Here is a 19,884-nt window from a genome sequence, read left to right as displayed (position 1 = left end):
ATAATTCAAACAAGCACTACTTTGCGAATATATAGGGACTTCTGTACTGCACACAAAAGCCAATAAGGATTTTGTTAGGCGAGATGCTGGAGAATTGTGCAATTGTCATGTGTAATGTTGGAGACCCATTGAATTTTACCTCCTAACGTGTGATGCTTGTTAAGAATAAAAACACACTGATTATTAGTATGAATTTACGAACGAATTGGAAGGTGAAATTTCCGGCATCATTTAACATAGCATAAGAATATTTAGCGCAGAATGGTCACTTTAAAAAGAAAATGCTCGATACAAAATAAACTACGTCGGCTGAAGTGTGCGAGTTAATGAAGCCGGTGGGTTAACTTAACTTGAATGCTATGAGCTTGAAGGCAACAGCAAGGGATTTGATCTCTACCATGTCTTTGGACGACTCGGTTTTTACTTCCACACATCAGTTTGTGTTAAAGTCAAGGCTCGTTAAATAATGGCGAAGTACCTGCCTTCAGGTAGAGAACTGGAGAAGAACAAGTTAACAATTTAAGGGGCAGAAATGTAAATTGACATTTGAGTAAAAGAGTTTCACCTAAACTGTGCTGGGCGTCTGGAACTCATTAACTGTAAGGGTGCTCCAGACACAACGTCCCATACTTAGATGTGCCATGTTAAACAAGGCTCTAGATAAACTACTGGAAATAGGGCTGGAGTAACTGGTTGATTATTTTTACTGGCATGAATTCTGTGGGTTGAAGGACTTTTTATGCTGTCGATATCTATGACTCCATCACTCGAAGTGTTGTTTAATTTATCCGATTAAGACAAACCATACAGCGTACATCAAGTTTCTACGATGTGTGTACTCTGTTACTTTTGTTTTAACAGATCTTTACAGGCAGTTCAGTTAGTGGCTAATTATATGTTCACTTCGCAAATAAATTCAAAGAAGAAAAGGGATATATGTTCTATTTCAAACTACAGACGTTATCTTATTTTTCTTAAATTAATACCTGACCAATTAGCCCACGCCGATGTGAATCGTCAATCTGGTTTATCTAAGAAGTAATGGATCGAGATCAGCGATGTATAAATCATCTGATGCATGCATAAACCTCATTGAGAATTAAATAATACGAGCGAAAGAAAAGCATTTCACCTGCCCAGCATTTCATTATTCATCACTTCGTCCTCCCTGCTGTGGGCCTACACTTCATTTTTTTTACGTGTCATGTGGGGGCCCATAGTATTATACCGCATTGATGTACGATGCAATGTGCAATGGGGGGAGTCAGAGATGGACCAGGCGAAGGTGAGTGCGGAATTGAAATTGGACGCAAAATCGATAAACGTTTACAATTCCAGACGAGAGGGAGGCAGCACAGATGATATCATCGACATACCAGAGAAAGTGTTGTTGGTGTGGACTAGCACAGGGCTGGAAAAATGAATGATCTGTGTAGCCCACGAAGAGACAGTCAGAACAGGGACCCATGTCGGTTACATTGGCCAGCCGCTGAGATGAAGGAAATGGAAGGAGTTGAAAGAGAAGTTGTTCAGGGTGAGGATGAGCTCGCCCAAGCAGTGGAGGGTGGTGCTATGTGGTGGGGCTTAAGGTCTTTGTCTCAGGAAGGAGCAAAGAGCCCGATATCACCCTGTGGGCGGGGTTGTAGGATGGGTGGTTGGGCACGTAAAAAGATTGTACGCGACTAGTAAACAAGGGTGGCTGGAGACAGCAAACTTGAAATTCTGAAAGTGGTGAAAAGCACCAGAGGAACCGCGAATATAAGTGGGTAGAGATTGGTCCGGGGTGAAAAGACGGAGATTAGGCAGGAAAAGATGAGTTCTGTGGGGCAGGGACAAGCTGAAACAATGGTCCTACCTTGGCAGTCATGTTTGTGAATTTTGGAATAAATTCGATCCAAGTTGTGTGCAGCTGAAAGGCCATCAGCTTGAAGGCATTCTGGAGGTCACTGGATGAAATGACGTTAGTGACTGTTGATACAATTATCTGATGTGTGATGCTGTGGTCATGGCTCAGGGGAAGTTAGGGGGAGGTATCTGAGAGGTGATGCTGAACATCTGCAATGTAGAGGTCAGTATATCAGACTACAACAGCAACACCTTTATCATCAAGTTTAATAACAAAGCCGAGAATCGATCTAAGTGATAGGTTGGATTGGGGGTGGAGGACAGAGAAATTGAGGCAACCACTGTCGCACCGACAGGTCTCAATGAAAATGTCGAGTGGAGGTAAAAGGCCAGACAGAAGTGTCCAGGTGGACACCAGACAATGTTCGAGTTGGGTGAGGGGATCTGTGGGAAGGGAAGTAGACCCTTATCCAAAGAAATGGGCAGGGAGGCGAAAACAACAGAAGAAGGGTCGAAGTCATGCTGAACCTAAAACTCATTTAGGTAGGCACACAGAAAGACAAAGCTGAGACCTTTGTTTAGTACAGAACATTCAGCATCATTGAGTAGAAGGTTTGGAGGGATGGTGAATTCCCAACAGGAGGTGAGGCTGGTGGCAGGGTGGAATCAGACGGAAGGAGAGGGGAAGAATATTCCAGAATGTCATGGATACCTCTGAGTTGTTGCATCTTGTGTGCCTGCGTGGAAAAGAGAAGGATTCATGTTAGCACAGCAAATGAGCTGGAGGATGAACAGGAACTGCAAAGTGATGCAATCTTGAGACAGCATGAAGCAGTGTTTTGGGGATAGAGGTCGAGAGTGTACATATGACCTTGCATGGCACTGAGAGTCGCTCTCAGGATGGGGTGGGAGCAGCTGTCTGTGGAAGGTTGAACATTGCAAAGAACCTGCGATCCTGGGTGGATTCAAAGTACGTGGGATGAAACTTAAGACGTGGGCTCCGTCTGAGCCAGTGGCAGTCACTGAGCAATGTGTTGTGGCTGTGGAAACGACTTCCAGCAAATACCTGGTCATACACCAGGAATGGCAGTGAAATTAGTGAAAATGAAAAAGAGAAAAGGTTGGAACGGAAATCCTGTCGGAGATAGGAGCAGAGCTTCTTCAAGGCGGGCATATCTAGAAGAGATGTGGCAGTGAGTTAATGTTGAATAAAAACCGCAAGAACTGTGGCTGCTGTAAATCGGAAACAAAAAGAGAAGTTACTAGAAAAGCTCAGCAGGCCTATCCTCAGAACTGATGGTAGCTAGGAAAATGCCAGATTATACGCAGAAGATACAGTGACGGGGGAGGTGGAGGGTAAGGGAGTAAATGATAGGTGAAGATAATATTTAAGATGAATACTTGAATATCGAATGGAATACGTAAAATGAATAGCATTTAGTCGGAAAACATGACTACTAAAAAAAAAACAAGAAATCAGCATCAGAATGGGACACAATATTGAAGTAATAGTGTGGCAATTTCATACTGAGGTCTACTGGCAGCCTTGCTATTTCATAGTCTGCCATTAAACATCACCTTTTGTTGGCTTCCAACAGTCTCTATTAACAGCTATTCACTCACCCAGCCAGATTGTTATCCAGTCCTTTCTTTCTATTCAACTGCCTTCTCGCTCTTTGGACTCCAAGTCCACCTATCATTTACTCCTCGCCTCCTCCCCGCATCATATTTTCGGCATATAAATTGACATTTTCCTCGATGCCATCAGTTCTCAAGAAGGGTCACCGACCCCGAAACATTAACTCTGATTTCACTTCACAGATGCTGCCAGACCTGCTGAGCTTTTCCAGCAACTTCCGCATTTTTTTCTCTCTGATTTACAGCATCCGCAGTTTATTTTGATAGAAATGCTCACTGGAGGCTACAATATCACCAACAATCATACCAAAGACTATGATGTTTCTATTTTAAAATGATTGATATGTTTGATTTTAAAACAAAGCCAGATACCAATACCCCGTGGACTCAAAGACGAAAACCTTGAAACTAAAGCGTGCATTCATTCGTCGTCATAATGACGTAGTATTTCATTCTACAACTATTGGTTTAGTCTTTAAGTGTCAACGAGGCCTTTTCTACAAACTTGATGTGGTTTTTTTTAAGTTAAAGCAGCAACCCTTTAACTTGTCCGGCAGTACATACTAATGTCAACTCTGGGCATGTACTTCCTTAAATGGAAGCCACTGTTGAGTGGAATATTTAAGCTGAATAATGTTTACTCGGAAAACATGACTAAAAACATAAGCTGGGAATGAGTATCTGAAGGGGACACAATATTAAAGGGGCAGTGCGGCAGTTTCATACTGAAGTCTATTAGCGCACTGCATAATCAGGAGCAGAAATCATGGAGTGATGTGCACAAACCAAGACGAGTTGTTCTATAACACCTCCGTCGCCGACTTCAACAAAATGCTATTTGGTCCCATTCTCCATGTTTTCGTACTTGGTACAACATTTTTTCCAACTCTTAGATGTAAATCTCGATTTAAATAAAGTCAGCAGTCACACAATACCGGATTATAAACGAAAAGGTTTATTTAAAATCACAAGCTCTCATAGCACTGCTACTTCATCTGGTGAAGACCAGTCAGACACCGGCACCTTCACACCTAATTAAAATATAAAGCTTAGTTTTGTCTGGATTTCATTTCTTACAGAAAGCTCGGGGCATTTAACACTCTGGAACGTTAATTTTAAACAAATAGACATCTGCTTATTCTTTTCGGAAGAAGTACCGTTGAACTTAAAACAGGTTTATTTTGGCCGAGGAAAAGGGAAGGGATTTTTTCTGGACTAATCTTGTACGACCAATTAAGGTAGTGGGTGAATAAACAGAGGAGCCATTCAGGAAGGATGTAAATGCGCTGGTGGCAGTTCAGAGCGCTTTTACTAGATTGATACCTGGAACAAGGAAAGATTGACAGGCTGGGTTTGTTTCCACTGGACTTTAGAAGACTGAGGAGATGAATGATTGAAGTTGATAAGATCCTGAATGGCCTTGACAAAGTTCATCTGGAAAGGATGCTTCCTATTGTAGATGAGTCCAGAGCCAAGGGGACACTGTTTTAAAATTAGGGGCTGCCTTTTTAGAACAGAGATGATTTTTTTTTCACTGAGGATTATGCAACGTTGGAAATCTCTGCCCCAGAAGGCCGTAGAGGCTGGGTCAGTGAATAGTTTTAACGTGGAGGTAGATAGATTATTGTTAGCTGGGAATTCAAAGGTTATCGTGGTAGATGAGAATGTGGGATTCAAAACACGAACAGATCAGTTAAAATCTTGTTGAGTAGTGAAGCAGTCTCGAAAAGCTGAATAGTCTATTTCTGCTCATGATTCTCATGTTCATAAAACTTTTTGATTTGATCACAAAGAGGCTAATTACTGGCACAACTCTGGATTTACAGCTGCAGTTTGCAAGTTTTGACAAGCTCAAAGGCAAAAGCACTCATTTTGTTTTTTTCATATAAATTGTTGATGTAAAATTTTAGTGCCACAGCTTTCCTTGCACAGCTTTAATGAGCACTTTTGGGCGGCACGGTGGCTCAGTGGGTTAGCACTGCAGCCTCACAGCATCAGGGACCCAGGTTCGATTCCACCCTCGGGCAACTGTCTGTGTGGGGTTTGCACATTCTCCCCATGTCTGCGTGGGTTTCCTCCGGGTGCTCCAGTTTCCTTCCACAGTCCAAAAACTGTGCAGGCTGGGTGGATTGGCCATGTTAAATTGCCCACAGTGTTCAGGGGTGTGTGGGTTATAGGGGGATGGGTCTGGGTGAGATGCTCCAAAGGGCTGTGTGGATTTGTTGGGCCGAAGGGCGCTGTTTCCACACTGTAGGGAATCTAATCTAATCTAAAACTAGAAACGTTAGTTGATTTCTCTCTGTAGATGCTGCCAGGACTGCCGTGTTTTCCGCCGCAAGTTCTGTTTTCCACTGTTTCTTTCTGAGACTCTCAATCGGTTACAACATGACATTTTCAGATATTCACTAATATGTGATGGGGATATTTGGCATATGTACAACACCAGCTACAGCAAAGATGTATTAAATCATGCCATTCAATTTCAATTCTACTCAGCAATGACAACATCAGAGGTGGGGAGGGGGTGAGTTCCTCGCGTCCTTTGCAGCGCTGGCGTCATAAATATGAGAGTTGTGTGATTATAGAAATGAAAGAATTACACAAACTTGCCAACCTCGCGTCAGGTCTGCATAATGGACGCACAGCCCATGCTTTGAAGACCTTTGCACTCTTGCCGTGCAGGTAGAATTGCTGCAGTAGCGATCACTTTTTCAGAGAAGCACTGCTGCAATTTATCACTCTACTTCTTGCAAGATCGCTGCCAATGACATGTCCTACAGCTGAGAATACATGGATGGCATCGATATGAAGTGACTCAGTCTCAGGCTTATATTTTCTTTTATTTCCGTCCTCCGGGGTTTAGAGCTCTGAACATAGTTTCCCCCTGCCTGGATCTGAGAACTTATTAGATTGAATCTCCCCTGGTTCTTTCTTTTATCTGAGTGATGGTGGGCTATTACTAGTGCATTTGTTCTTTCCTAACTATCGGCTCCTCACTTAAATTGAATCAGGCTAAGTGACTATATGCTGTTGATACATAAATTCTAACCATGACTGGGCGTTCCAGGAGCATTTGTGAAGATGGGAATTTGGATTTTGAGATGTGGAATTTTTTTTTACCTTTTGACTCTGTTACTTCTGGTTTTGTAAAAATATGGTGCCAAAGAGTGACGACTATGCGCACTTTTCACTGTACGCATGTATTTGTATAATTAATGTATGCAACAATAAACGTTAAAATGGAAAATCTAACAGTAAGCCACCGGAAAAAAGACCTGAAAACTTAAAGAAAGCATTCATGATTCAGGTAGGCGTTTTAGCCAAGTAACCAAGTTAAGACGTAAATAACTATCAATTAGTAATCAATTTACTGTTAATGGACCATGAGGTCATTTCAAAATAAACCGGGGAACCGAGAAAGATCTTAGTGTTTGTAAGAGCAAATTGATATGTTTGTTCTTCGCTATAAGAATTCAATAACGACGTGAAACCAAAATGTTTTCTTTTTGTTTTGTTTAATTTCAAAATATATATCTTGTCAGCGCTAACCACACATCAGAGTCAATTCATGGAACATGGAACAGAAACAAATGAGCCTCTGCATAGTAGAATTGCTGGATATTGGAAGAGGGAGTTCGTACAAAATGGTTGAAACAGTCGTCCTTGTGATTACAAAGGATCATTAAGTTTGGTTACCATAATTGAAAATATTCTGATCATAATTTCTATTAAAGCCAACAGACGATTACAGAATATTAATAACTACTTTATTTCCAGCTTAGCATGTGCTTATCTGAGTGTAGGTATATTCTCCATGATTCTTTATGCGCTTTTTGTTGTAATTGGCTACTGGACTATGAGCCCAGTGGCATGTGATTTATGGCTTGCAGTAGATTATGCTGTCAGCAATGCATCATCCATAAACTTCCTTGTGATTAGCCTTGACCACAACTTTAGCTACCCCTTGAGGAAAACAACTAAGAGGACGGTAATGATGACCACAACTGCACGGGTATTATGATTTTATTGTGTTCGCTCCCCCCATTCTCTTCTGTTAATTCATTACAGGGGAATGAAAAGTTAGTGACGGAGGGTGCTATGCTGTGTCTCCAAACCCTGCTGTCACTTTTACCACTACAAAAGTTGCCTCCTGTCTCCATGCTACTATCATGGTGATCTTGTGTGTGCACATATCGCGTGCCTGCAAGAGTCGAAAAAAATAAGATTTTAAAAAAACTTCGGAATCAAGCAAGAGCAACACTTGTCCAATGATGAACTTGGATAGCAGCAGCATAACCAATGCTGCTGGCGGCATTCGTCCCTTCAAATGGCTCATTAGCAAAATAAAAACAAATTCTACATATGTCCAAGGAAAGGGGCAAGATTTCCCTGACGAAACGAATTCCTTCAGTAGCGTCCCATTAAGCCACAAAATAAAAACAAACGGTGCAAAACAGCAGAAGTGTTGGTAATGAACAAAGCTGTCTCAGAATGACAACATGCAAGCCCCCTTGTTTAAAGATAGTTCAAAAATCTGAAGAATAGAACAGCAGTGCCATCAAAGCAAGAATATGTCCCACCAACATGAACGAGGGTAAGATTGACGGAGAGATGAGAACTGACGATTAAAATCAACATCATGACTAAGACACCTGCAAAGAAGAATGCAGCTGCAACCCGAGAAGTGAGGGTCACTCAAACCATATTGGCTACTGTCTGGGCAGTTATTATAAGCTGAAAGCCATACCATGTTATTGTGTTCATAACAAAATTTTGTTCAGTCTGTGTTCCCAGTATAATCTGGGCTATTGCATACTCGTTCCGTTACATTAACAATCCTATCACCCCAGCCTGCTACACACTCTGAAATGCAAGTTTCAAGAAAACTTTCAAATGTCTTCTCGTGTCAGTGCAGAATTGTTGGTATAACAAGGTAAACACTTCAAACAAACACGACATTGCGAACATGTATCAGAGATAATGGGAACTGCAGATGCTGGAGAATTCCAAGATAATAAAATGTGAGGCTGGATGAACACAGCAGGCCAAGCAGCATCTCAGGAGCACAAAAGCTGATGTTTCGGGCCTGGACACTTCATCAGAGATGAAGGTCCCTCTCTGATGAAGGGTCCAGACCCGAAACGTCAGCTTTTGTGCTCCTGAGATGCTGCTTGGCCTGCTGTGTTCATCCAGCCTCACATTTTATTATATTGCGAACATGTGATGATTTTTTAAAAAAGTATACGTCCATATGTGGCAATAAGGGATGTGTCTTTTTTGTGGCAGATTATACAAAGAAAGAACAAAGAACAAAGAAACCTACAGCACAGGAACAGGCCCTTCGGCCCTCCAAGCCTGTGCCGATCAAGATCCTCTGTCTAACCTCTCATCTATTTTCTAACGGTCTGTGTCTATTTGCTCCCTGCCCATCCATGTACCTGTCTAAATATATCTTAAAAGGTGCTAACGTGTCTGCGTCCACCAACTCTGCTGGCAACGTGCTCCAGGCACCCACAACCCTCTGTGTAAAGAACTTTCCACGCATATCTCCCCTAAAATTTCCTCCTCTCACTTTGAACTCATGACCCCTAGTAATTTGGTCCCCCACTCGGGGAAAAAGCTTTTTGCTATTCACTCAGTCTTTACCCCTCATGATTTTGTAGACCTCAATCAGGTCCCCCCTCAATCTCCGTCTTTCTAATGAAAATAATCCTAATCTACTCAACCTCTCTTCATAGCTAGCGCCCTCCATACCAGGCAACATACTGGTGAACCTCCTCTGCACCCTCTCCAAAGCATCCACATCCGTTTTGGAATGTGGCGACCAGAACTGTACACAGTACTCCAAATGTGGCCGAACCAAAGTCCTATACAACTGCAACATGACCTACCAACTCTTGTACTCAATACTCCCTCCAATGAAGGAAAGCATGTCGTATGCCTTCTTGACCATCCTATTGACCTGTGTTGTCACTTTCAGGGAACAATGGACCTGGACACCCAGATCTCTCTGTTCATCAATTTTCCCTAGAACTTTTCCATTTACTGTATATTTCGCCCTTGTATTTGATCACCCAAAATGCATCACCTCGCATTTGCATGGATTGAACTCCATCTGCCATTTATCTGCCCAACTGTCCAGCCTATCTATATTCTGCTGTAATCTCTGACAGTCCCCTTCACTGTCTGCTACTCCACCAATCTTAGTGTCATCAGCAAACTTGCTGATCAGACCACCTACACCTTCCTACAAATCATTTACATATATCACAAACAACAGTGGTCCCAGCACAGATCCCAGTGGAACACCACTGGTCACAGGTCTCCAATTTGAGAAACTCCCTTCTACTAATACTCTCTGTCTCCTGTTGCCTAGATAGTTTTTTTTATCCATCTAGCTAGCACACCCTGGACCCCATGTAACTTCACTTTCTCCATCAGCCTGCCATGGGGAGCCTTTTCAAATTCCTTACTGAAGTCCATGTATATGACATCTACAGCCTTTCCCTCATCAACCAACTTTGTCACATCCTCAAAGAATTCTATTAAGTTGGTTAGACATGACCTTCCCTGCACAAAACCATGTTGCCTATCACTGATAAGCCTATTTTCTTCCAAATGGGAATAGATCCTATCCCTCAGTATCTTCTCCAGTAGCTTCCCTACCACTGACGTCAGGCTCACCGGTCGAAAATTACCTGGATTATCCTTGCTGCCCTTCTTAAACAAGGGGACAACATTAGCAAGTCTCCAGTCCTCCTGGACCTCACCTGTATCTAAGGATGCTGCAAAGATATCTGTTAAAGCCCTCGCTATTTCCTCTCTCGCTTCCCTCAGGTCCCTGGGATAGATCCCATCCAGACCTGGGGACTTGTCCACGTTAATGTCTTTTAGGATACCCAACGCTTCCTCCTTCTTTATGTCAACTTGACCTAGTTAGCAAACATCTATCCCTAACCTCAACATCTGTCATGTCCCTCTCCTTGGTGAATACCGATGCAAAGTACTCATTAAGAATGTCACCCATTTTCTCTGACTCAGTGCATAACTTTCCTATAGATCAATTCGACAGTTGTTATTTGTAATTTTGGCAGCCCGTTGGATTACACCCTATTTATGCGCAGTGCATGTTAAAAGTAAACATGCACTGATTATTGACATGAATTTCTGAAGGAACTGGAAGATGAATTGCCAGCATCATTAGAAGTAGTACAAGAATATCTGGTGAGGATTTTTAAATAATAATGCTTAATACAGAATGTACTATCGAGGCTACATTTAATGAGGGCAAAGGGCTGAATTGATTAGGTTGCTAGGAGGTTAATGCGAACTGCAAGGAATTTGATTTCTGCCGTGACCTATGGTGACTTGGCCTATACCTCTGCCTATCTGCTAGTAGTAAAATCAACGCTCATCAAGTAATGACCAAATACTCTCCTTCAGGTGGAGAACTCGAAAAACGGCAAGTTAACAATTTAAGATAGGAGCAGAAATTTTAATTGATACCCAAAGCCTGGTGGGAATCTGGAACTCACCGCCTTGTAGGGTCAGAAACCCTTATAAAGTTGGAGAAGTTGCAACAATTCTGTCACTTTGAAAGTCGTGTTTTAGCATAATTTATTTTAGAGAGGCGAGACGGGGGGAGAGGTGGCTGTCTTTGAGAAGATAAATGGTTTGTGAAGCCACGGGTTTTATTTTCTTAAATTTGGAACGATAGTAGCACCCTAAAAGGGTACAGTCAAACCGCCACAGAACCAGGATCTTTACTTTAGCTTTTAGCAATTGCTTTTCTTGACTTAAAGAAGTGAAAGCTATTATTGCCTCGCTTGGTTACAGCCACAAACTTGTGGTTCTCTGCCTGCTACAGGAGTTGGAAGTGAGACAATTTGTCTTCTGTTTTTGTCTTTTTTTTCTCAGGGTGTGTTTATGCGATGTCACTATGTTAGAGCAATTAATTCGTTATGTTTACTACATCTATTTATCTGCTAAGTTTTCCGATTCCTTCTTTCTTTTGTTGTATTCATAGCGGATGGATAAGGTCTTATTTCCTTTAAACCCAATCGTTTGACCAATCCAATTACATTTGAAGCACCTTACATTTACATTTAAAATAAGTAAATATTCGGGCCTAGACTACTTCTTAATGTATGTTGAGGGAGTTTGGTATGGTCCATTACAAAGTATTCAAATGCGCACTTACCAATAATAAGGTTTTCAAGGCTTTCGGCTAATTGGTGGAAATAGGCTTGGAATAACAACTTGGTTTTTCTTTATTAGCATGGATGCAATGGGCTGAAGGGTCTTTTGCTGTGATGTAGATTGTTACGACTCTATCATTCTAGGTGTTGTTTAACACTTCCAGTTTCTACAAATGTCTACAATTCGTGCATCGTGTTTCCGGTCCATGTATCCTCTGTTACGTTTATTAACAATTCCATATGGGCAGTTCAGCTACTGGCTCGTTTTGCATTTAATTCGCAAGATTTACTGAAGAAGTAAAAGTCATAAACATTTTATTTCAATTTGCAAACGACTGTCTGTTTATTCGTAATACGTTGTCCGGTTTCCCGAAGAAGTTTTGGATCTATACCAGCGTTGTTTAAATCACCCCAATCCTGCAAAAACCTCATTGAGAATTAACCAATCCCCAACTTATAGCAGTTTATCACGCACAATTGCAGTTATCCATGGATCGCATTTGGCCATTTTTTGCACATACAAAGTCTTTAACTGATAATTCTCCGAGAAACGAAAACAGTTTCATACATTTATAGTTAGGAAAAGCACTGTGCGTGGATTGCTGGCTCCACCTCCTCAAAATCGCCATCTACGCATCACAACAAAGAAGAAAGAAGCAGTTCATCTCTCAATGAGTGCTTTCATTCATGACAGGTGCTTGCCACTACCTTGGAAGAAATTTCAACTGCCCAGCACTTATCGTCAACTTCCCCTACCTCTTGTGGGCCTTCACCTCAAAATGCAAAAAGCAGCACATTGCTTCTCTGCTGAAAAGCAGTTGCCTCACCATATCAACTGCACCTGATACAAAAGGAGAAGGAACAAAAGAGGCATCAATTTCCTTCTCCACAGCTGCATGGTCTTCCACAAAGTAGAGAGGAGACACATTTTTAAAAAGGCATGCCTGCAATGAATGGTGTGCATATAGAAGATGGATTCCTGCAACATCTGTGCGCATTGTTTAATGGGGCTCAGGACCTAGCAGCAGGTTTTACATGAAATCCACCATCATCTGGAGCAAAACTCAATGGGCCAAGTGGAGTGTTTTGCCAGCTGTATTCAAAGTGCCTGTAACTGGGTCAGAAATCATACAACACAAGGTTATAGTCTAACAGGTTTATTCAAAAACAGAAGCTATCAAAGACTTACTTCTTCATGTATTCGTAAGCGAGGTAGTTTCTGTAACCGAACAGAGAGTCACGTTGTGGTTTTTGCTTCGTGACAAGTGACATTATCTCTTTTCATGCAGGAGAAGAAACAGAAACAGGTGAATCAAGATAATAGATTGTGTGAAGGGAAGTGAAATAAAGCTTTGGTGGAGTGTAGCCTTTGGTCAGTGGGAGAATATTAGTTTCGCGGTGAGTTTTGCCTGGGGTAGCTAGCAACGGATCAGCAGTTGAAACTGCACGTGTGGGGTTTGTCGCCTGAAAGCACCGTTCTTTGATCTGCCCTCTTTTGGCCCTGGATGCTTTTGGTGAACTCTGTTCTGTTGAGAAGATACGCTCCAATTGCTTTCACGCTGTTTCGCTTCCATTCACAACTTGTAGCTGGAAAATGGTCATATTCGTTCTGCCTGCAGGATTCATTTTAGCGCAGGCCCTCAGATCATGTGGTGCGACATCTAGGTAAAAGTCTAAGTTTCAGGCCTTGCAAAGGACATTTTTCCATTTCTATTCCTGCAGCAAGGTGAGAGGTACCGTGGGATGGACCCGTTCCGTTGATGTTTCTTCTCTTTACGAACGGCCCCGTCTCCTGCCATTTTTCGAAGTGCGACAAAATCAAATTAAAATCCCGGAGACCTGCATTGTAAAATTCAATTCCTAAAAATAACCTGCTTGATAATCAAATATTTCCCATTGACAGAATGGATAATAACTAAAGAACGCAAATTGGAGATCATTGTTTTTCAAAATAAACGAAAGAAGGTGAGGATTATTACTGTTACACAACGTCTTGTTACGATATGAAATGCAAGCCTGAAAGGCTAATGAAAATCAATTGAATCGCAATTTCAAAACAGTACTGCAACACATATTTAAATAAATATTACAAAGATAAGAACTGCGAACAGCGGGGATGGAGTTCAATTGAAAGTAATTTCAAAGAAATGATTCAGAATTGATGGGGTCAGGTGTCTCTATGTTGTACCCTTGTGAGATTTTATGTTCATTGAAGAGAAATAAGGTAGACTGAAGCTTTCCTGCTTTTAGCAGAGGATACTGAGAACGGGCGCAGGGCATTGACGTGACCACGGGCCATGGGTTGAAGGTAATGAGCAGAACATTTAGAAAAAAATGATTTAAAAAATTGTTTTCACCGAAGTCGTGGTGGGAATCAAGACATCACCGTCTGTCAGGAAAGGAAAGCAGGATCACTAATTCGATTGGATGAGTAATCCGTTGTGCATTCGCGATGTCAAGTTATAGGAGGCTATATGCTAGGTGTTGGAAAATGGAACTAGAATAGTTAGAATAGCTCATTCATCCCAACTCAAGCCCCACTCACATCTCCTAAACACGAACCTCATCCCGCCCTCTTGACCTGTCCGTCCTCCCTGGACAGCCCATCGCCTCCCGAACTCCCCACCTACATTCCCCTTCACTGGCTCTAACCCCGCCTCTTTGAGCTGCCTGTCTGCTTTCACCCTATCTTCTCCTTTATCAATCTTTTACCCGCCTCCCCTGTCCCCCTGTTCATTTCAGAACCCCCTTCCCCTCCCCGATTTCTGAAGAAGGGTCCCGACCCGAAACGTCAAACTTTCCCACTCCTCTGATGCTGCTTGGCCTGCTGTGCTCATCCAGGTTTACACCGTGTTATCTCAGAATCTTCGGCATCTGCAGTTCCTACGATCTCTGGAATCGTTAGGTGAGCGTTTTTAGCCTTCGCAGACGCAATGGGCCTAGGCGGTAGTGCTCAATGACTTTTATGATGAGTTCAAATCTCACAGTCACTCACGTTAATCATTTTCTAAATGCGTGAATTGTTTGTACAGAATTTAAACCATTTCCTGACTTTAAATTCAGTCAACATAATGTTTTCCATATGGAGATTTAAAGAAGTTCGCTAGTTGGGTCGTCCCTCCGTATCTTAACCTCAGTTGTGGAACGTTTTCGTGATTCAGTCTTTCTCTCTTTCTGGGGCATTTAGTAATGAGTTTGTAAACGCCAGCCCTGTGAAACCCGAATGATAATTCAGATTACTTTTGTATAAATGATGAAACTATCAAGTTCGGTTTTACTTTTGATACATGTAAAGGATGTTTCCATGTTTCCGACATTGAGATTCCCAGCCTTGACTACAAGGAGCTCAGAGGCAGAATGACTTTTCTACAGTACTGTGTCTATCTGGGATTCGCTGGGACGATGGAATACCTCTAATCTCTGAGAGAAAAGGCATTGTGGAAAAGTGCTGAGATGGTGACCTGTAGCTATCACCGTCCGTGAATCATCAATACCAGGCACAAAACACGAGAACATTAACCGTCTCAAAATGTTAAAACGTGCTTCACTCTAAACGAATGTTAGATGTTGTAGAATCCCGGCCCCGTGGAAACATGCCATTCACACCGTTGAGCTCATACCACCCCTGCGAAAAGCGTTCAAACTAGACCCACACACCCCACTGCTGCATTTCCCATTGATAATCCACCTCAACTGCTGATTATGGGCAATTTAGCACAGACAATGCACCCAACTCGGGGAGGAAACCAGAGCACCCGGGTGAAGCCCACACATTCACTCGAGGATGGAGTTGAATGCAGTCCTTTGGCGTTGTGAAGCAGCAGTGCGAACCACTAAGCCACTGTGTATTCAATTGTTTGCAGCTGCTTAGTTTACCCTCAAGAATCAGTGATTGTTTCAAATTTCCAGCGTTCACTGAAGTTTGATATTTTTGAAATCCAGGCGCCCAGCGAGGTGAACATCCATTTCGAATGAACTACTCAGCTGACCAAAAAAGAACAAATCTTTACAGTTGAATCTGTTTCCAAAGACAGAATGAGTGGCAACCGAACACTGCAGATTGAAGATAATTGTTAAAAAGAACCGATGGGCGGCTGAAAAAAAATCATTTTTGGCAAGTTGTTTTTGTCACAAAGTCGTGATTTAATATTCAATTGCAATTTCAGAAGGGGATAACAAAGTGTGGAGCTGGATGAACACAGCAGGCCAAGCAGCATCTCAGGAGCACAGAAGCTGACGTTTCAGGCCTAGACCCTTCATCAGAGAGGGGGATGGGGAAAGGGTTCTGGAATAAATAGGGAGAGAGGGGGAGGCGGACCGAAGATGGAGAGAAAACAAGATAGGTAGAGGGGAGGGGATAGGTCAGTCCGGGGAAGACGGACAGGTCAAGGAGGTTGGATGAGGTTAGTAGGTGGGAAATGGAGGTGTGGCTTGAGGTGGGAGGAAGGGATGGGTGAGAGGAAGAACAGGTTAGGGAGGCGGAGACAGGCTGGGCTGGTTTTGGGATGCAGTTGGGGGGAGGGGACGAGCTTGACTGGTTTTGTGATGCAATGGGGGGAGGTGACGAACTGGGCTGGTTTTGGGATGCAGTGGGGGAAGGGGAGATTTTGAAGCTTGTGAAGTCCACATTGATACCATTGGGCTGCAGGGTTCCCAGGGCAGCATATGAGTTGCTGTTCCTGCAGCCTTCGGGTGGCATCGCTGTGGCACTGCAGGAGGCCCATGATGGGCATGTCGTCTGAGGAATGGGAGGGGGAGTTAAAATGGTATCAATGTGGACTTCACAAGTCCGTCTTCCCTGGACTGACCTATTCCCTCCCTACCTCCCCACTTAACTCTCCTCTCCACCTATCTTCTCTCCATCTTCGGTCCGCCTCCCCCTCTCTCCCTATTTATTACAGAACCCTCTCCCCATCCCTCTCTCTGATGAATGGTCTAGGCCCGAAACGTCAGCTTTTGCGCTCCTGAGATGCTGCTTGGCCTGCTGTGTTCATCCAGCTTCACACTTTGTTATCTTGGATTCTCCAGCGACTGCAGTTCCCATTATTTCTGATGCAATTTCAGAAGGGAACTTGATGCATAATTGAAGTAGAAAACATTAAAGGAGAAAAATTAGGATGTGGTATTAATTTTGAAGATATTTCACCTCGACTGTTCAAGGTTGATGCGTTAAATGGCCTCTGTGTTGTAACATCCTGTGTTTCTCTGAAATCCGAGTTGGTGATGTGGGACTTTCTCACAGCTATGTCAGAACCACGCTCCATCCGACTAAGCTGTTGATATCAAAGGTGGACGGTTTCCTGAGTTTAACTTCAGTCCGTGTGAAGGGTAACAAAAGCGTTCTGTTTCCACATTCACATCTAGTTCCCAGGCCGTAGCAGGTTCGCGATTCACCACTTCAGCGCCTGAGCCTCCCTGCGTTGAGGTTTAATGAAGACGGAATAAATCTGAGAAACTCTAAAGAGTTAGCTGTTTTAGCTCTGTACGTGAAATGAATCTAACTAGTCATGTGTTCCTTTTGAAGCCAAAGAAAGACTTTTGATAAACACCTGAGATCTGTGACGATACAACGGACTAAAGGCGTGTATTTTTTTTAATGAAACAAGTTTATGATGGTAGCGATGGACGATTTCAAAATTAAGAAAGAAAACAGCTTGTGAGGCCTTTTTTGTTTAAGTTGGAGCAATCTAAGAAATCTGAATAGCTGTGGTCAAGCTCTGGTACAATCAGAATTTTTAATCTTACCTTGTGTAGTTGTGGTACCTTAAAGCTGGACTTGCTATGTTTCATTCTTTTGTCTGTTACACCTAAATGGTGGGGTTCGCTGCATGCTGCTAGAATTGCATGTGACACAATCTAATTCATCGAATTTACCTTTACCAAAGGTCTGGTTATTAGGAAGTTACTATATCGGAACAGTTCAGTAGACTTATTTATACGTGTCGGCGTGAATAATATATTTGTAATTTTGCTGAGTTATCGACAGAGTTAAAGGTAATCCAATTCTTTTTTACTTTTTTTTTAAATTTTGCCTGGTGAGTAAAACTAAAAGTGTGTGTTCCTTAAAGTTGAGTAGTTTAGCCAACTGACTTGTTTAAGTGCAACGCCTTATACTAATCTTTAAAAATAGGAGAACCCACGTTTTGCCGGGGATGGAGGAAGTCCGGTCTTTAGTAAAGTGAGCGCTCTCGCCGGGATTAACATCTCGAATTTTAGGTTTAGCATTATCGGACTCAAAGGCAGAGAATGGTGAGTGTTTTTTTTTATTCCAGGATATGCATTCAGCTGGATAAAGCATTGTGTCTCGTGCAATCATGGTTCTTTCAGTCACTAAGAGTAATCTGGATGTGGAAGAAGTCTGCAACAAATTAGAAGAGACGGACCACCTCATCAACAGCGTATTCAGAGGGATTGATTTCACAAGGGAAGAAAAAACCAACAATCAACTTCCGTTTCTGAATGTTAAGGTGGAACGACTGCCAAACGGAGAGTTCCAAACCTCAGTATACCGGAAAACAACCCATACAAATCAAATTCTCAACTTGCACAGCTAATTTTCCACTGACAATCTACCTAACTTGCACATCTTCACACACTGTGGGCAATTTAGTGCGGCCAACTGACCTAACCTGCACATCTTTGGACCCGGATCCTTGGACGAAACTCACGAAGACATCGGAAGAATGTGCAAGCGCCACCGAGACAGCTGTGTGAGGGTGGAATTTACCTGGGGCCACGGGCACCTTGAGACAGCAGGACTAACCACTGAGCCAACATGCTGCCCTGTAAGCAAGTTGCTCAATTCTTCTGCTAGATATGGACGACCCAGAAACACACTATCAGGTCGACAGTCAGATTTTACGTCAAAATTATTTAAGAAGGTTATGGATAGCTCAGAAATAAGGCAAGTCAAAGCCACTGCTGACCATTAAAAATTGCCAGCAGTATTAGAACAGTGGCATCAATCTTTAAACACCATATTGAGGGTTTATATTCTTGATAATCCATAAGACTGCGGTAAAGGAATTCCATTTGTAATTTGGTAATTAAGGATACACTTGACGAATCAACTATATTTAGTCCATTTGAATTAGTTTTTTGGGGGGTGGGCAGAGGTGAGAGGGCCACAGAGATTAATTGAGGAGATATTGGTGAGTCAGAATTCAGACTCCACAGATCTGGAGTATTTATCAAATTTTGGGAAAGATTAAATAAAAGGCATGAGTTGGCTGGACAGCATTTGAAAGTAGCACAATACGTGATGGAACAAGAAACAGACAGGAAATCAAGAATTCGTAATTTTGCTTGTGGAGTTAAAACGTTATTGCTTCTTCCAGTGGTAGGTGAACGTTTAAATGAAAGGTTTAGTGAGCTTTATTAATTCGAATGGAAATTAAGTGAGGTGAATTATTTGTTAAGAAAGCCCAACAGAAAAGAATCTCGCAGAGTGTGCAATGTGAATATGTAAATATGGCATTTTGATAGGCAAGGAAATCAGGATAAAAATGTGTTACTTTTGCAACATACAGTGGAGAACTGCATGATTCTGAATTGAATATAAAATTAAATGAGACAGTGAGGAAGTTCTCAAAAGTCGAATAAATTTAGTATAAATTTACATTTCGTTGGAAAATCAAAATGACCTGAAAGTGTTATTGCAAACACATGGGCAGATATGTGTGAATAAACTGGGAGGTTGTACTCTGATTATGCGTGATATAGGTATGGGAACTGTTATTCCCATTAGGCGACATCCTTATCGTCTTAACCTACCAAAATTAGCACAGATTGGAATAAAAGATTGAACGCAAGTTCAAAGACAATATAATGGGAGTGAGTTGCAGCAAATGGACCTTACCCGGAGTAACGCCGTCAAAGTCAGATGCTATGCAATGATTACGTGCGTACTACATCAGAGTCAGCGCAGTTACAAAATCTGATTCATATCCTATTTCACGTTTGGAAGTCTGTGTTGAGAAGATGGGATAAGCAACCTATATTTCAAAGGTGGAACAAAAACAAAGTTGCTGGAAAAGCTTAGCGGGTCTGGCAGCATCTATGAAGGAGAAAACAGAGTTTCGGGTCTGGTGACCCTTCCTCAGAACTTTGTTTATGAGAGAAATAAGCATATTTCTACTGTTACCTATTCGTAGTAATCTGATTGACTGGGATTGGATTTTCGTCTCAAAAATAAGTCAGGTGC

At 42.2% G+C, this 19,884-nt stretch overlaps 1 pseudogene; it reads left to right on the top strand.

Annotated features, from left to right (window-relative positions):
• Positions 1 to 7,058: 7,058 nt before the first annotated feature.
• Positions 7,059 to 7,955, top strand: LOC132206229 (muscarinic acetylcholine receptor M2-like; annotated as a pseudogene).
• Positions 7,956 to 19,884: the final 11,929 nt, after the last annotated feature.

Source organism: Stegostoma tigrinum, chromosome 34 (assembly GCF_030684315.1).
Source record: "Stegostoma tigrinum isolate sSteTig4 chromosome 34, sSteTig4.hap1, whole genome shotgun sequence".
NCBI classification, from domain to species: domain Eukaryota; kingdom Metazoa; phylum Chordata; class Chondrichthyes; order Orectolobiformes; family Stegostomatidae; genus Stegostoma; species Stegostoma tigrinum.
The sequence above is the reverse complement of the archived record's forward strand: the minus strand, read 5'-3'. Positions and strand labels throughout refer to the sequence as shown.